Genomic DNA, 2,813 nt, shown 5'->3' with positions numbered 1-2,813 from the left:
ACTATAAATGACACAGCTAATCATGCAGTTTGTTTTATCCATTTAGAGGTAAATATACCTTTAACTCAAAGGAGCACCTGATTACACAGTAAGGAAACTGATGCGAGACCAAGGTCTTTTCACGGTTGTGCTAACATGTTTTGTCACCATGGATACTAAAGCAATTACTATAGTTTGAATGACAATACAAAACATAGAATTGCATATAATAACTAAAAATAATCATTGTGCTTTCCTAGCTTTAAATAATTGAAACTAAAACGTGGAAGAAATTCCAGCAGAAGCAATGAAAAAAATATTGAAGTTCAATCATGGACACCACCTCCTTTGAACAAAGGCCACATCCAGCCATGATTATGCAATTCAGTGACATTATTACTAGAGCCAAATCTCAGGCAGTTATTTTTCCTACCATGCCCAATTGTTCTCTGTGACCATGATGGCCAGGCCTTAGCAAGGTTATGTGGCAAAATACAGAAGAATGATCTGTTCACAAAAGACCTCCTGGGAAGGAGAAAAAGAAGTTTCCTGATCTTGTTCACAGAACAGCATCACATACCTTTGTGCTATCATAGCCAGGCCAGAGGCTACATAAGCTGATATTTTTACCAAAAAGTTCTTTTAGCAACTAATCCTCTTGACCACTGGAAATATTTATGTGCTAGAATCTTAATCCACTAATGAAGATCTACTTTTGGATATTCCAAATTTCAGTGAAGGCAAAGCAGCTTCAGTGTTTTTTGGGACCTCTGTTAGCAAAAGGCATTCCAGAGAGCTGGAAGCTCAGTGTTGAGAAGTGGCATGAGACCTTGGAAGATAAAACTCCAGAAAGATCCCCTCATTACCTATGGGGAGGCAGCCTAGAAACTGAAGGAGGTAGGCCATTAGCGTACACATTTGGGTTTGCACTGGGTTTGTAAGTTAAAGGTCACCTTACAAGCAGGTGTAGAATAGAAACTGCTGCTTCGATGCAGCACAGGGCTGTTATCAAGTCTTTATAAGCTGCTGTAACAGCTGTTTAGCTGGGAAAGTCCCAGCCCAAAGCTGCCATACAAGATCCTTCCTTCCTGCTCAGTAGTTGTTCTCAGGGATCAGCACTCCAAGCCCAGCCAAAGACAAGCATCTGACAGTCTCAGCCATTGCCACCTATGTCCCATAATGGCATTAGGCCCAGAACAGAGTTCAGATAAAGTTCATTTGTTTTCTATACTTAGCACACAGGGAAGGAGGAGAATGGAGATATGCATTTAAGGTGAGATGATTTCTAACACTGAACAAGCTATAGAACAGGCAGGAATACAACCCAGCAAGGGTGGGGCGGTGGAAACAGTAATTTTTTCAACTGACATTGAACACCAATAACCAGAATATATCAGCCCACCACCCAGCTATGTCACCGAGAACAGCGTTGCTTGCTGAGCACACAGGGCACAATGATGGAAAACAGCAGGACGCACACTTCTCCCACACCAGACTGACAAGTGACAGGCATCTACTAAGGGCTGTGCGGGAGTGCAGAGTCCTCCCCAAACTGAGAATGCTGCCCACTTTCAACAGCAGCAGCACCTACCAAATTAGTATCCAAAGGCCTTGTGAGGCCCAAACCAGAGAACCTCACGCAGTCCTGCACAACTTTGTGTCAGTTGCTGTAGCGTTCAGACTGATGGATGGTTCCGTCAACCTCCACCATCATGATGCTCAAAGACAGGACGAGGCAATAACCTCACGGACACAGCCATTCTGTGCCGTCACTTGGCTCAAGCCTGGAAAAGCCCTGGGCTGGTTTTATTTATAGATATAGCCAAGAGATGATTCAACAGTCAATCCATTACTGCAGTAAGATAAGTTTAACTTGAATGCAGTCTTCTTTACTTCCTAATCATTAGGAAATTGAGAACAAACTCGGAACACAGTGGTACAGTTCATACAGATTAGGTTTCACCAAGAACAGCTGCAGGAGGAATGTCCTCAGTATTTGTCTGTTTGCTGCTGTCCTGGACATCAATAACAACTTAAGGTTTTACATTTCCCTAGAGCAGAGAGGGAGGTGCCTAAATGGAAGCAGGGACCTTCATGTAATGGCTCAAGCAAGCGCCTGATGCACATGAGCAGTTTCCCAACACAATGTAGTATGGCCATACACTCCACAAGAACAGGAAGCAATGTCTTTAAACCAATCGATTCCCATCTGGCAAAGAGAGGTGTCATCTCAGTCACATCAAATATGCCCATGGTAGTCTTAGTTCTGTGTTTACAGACCAGGGCAACCATATTATCCGTATTTCTTCTAACACGGTATCTTTTTCCCTTGGAGCCATTACTATGGCTGAATTTAAAATTCTGGCCCTTTCTCCAAGATCTCTGGACATAAGCAAACAGGCACAGCTCCACAGTGCAGCAGGTTAGTTTAAACACACATGTGACAGTAGGCTGTACACTGTAGTCGTGCCAGTATACCACCTGCACATATACAGGACATCCACACAGCAATTTCTAGAAACAGAATCATGGAAACTAATCCTATCCATAGATTTAGCAGACTGTTTAAAGGGTACAATCAGCACTGTGGCAGTGGAAGGCGAAGTTAAACTTGTATGTAACATAGCTTAGTTTGACATTTTGCATACTTGGGTCATTTGTAGGGCAGCTCACTGATGAACTTTTAATCCAGCTTTCGAACACAATGCAGATAAAAATTCTTTTAAGTTCTCATAGATTTGGAGTAGCTCCACATTCAACCATATCCTGTTCTCAACAGATAAAAAGCCTGTACCATGATGCTGCAATTTAATCACAAATACACATGCATGATT

The sequence above is a fragment of the Phalacrocorax aristotelis genome, chromosome 3 (assembly GCF_949628215.1).
Source record: "Phalacrocorax aristotelis chromosome 3, bGulAri2.1, whole genome shotgun sequence".
Classification (NCBI taxonomy): domain Eukaryota; kingdom Metazoa; phylum Chordata; class Aves; order Suliformes; family Phalacrocoracidae; genus Phalacrocorax; species Phalacrocorax aristotelis.
This window is presented reverse-complemented; position numbering follows the sequence as displayed.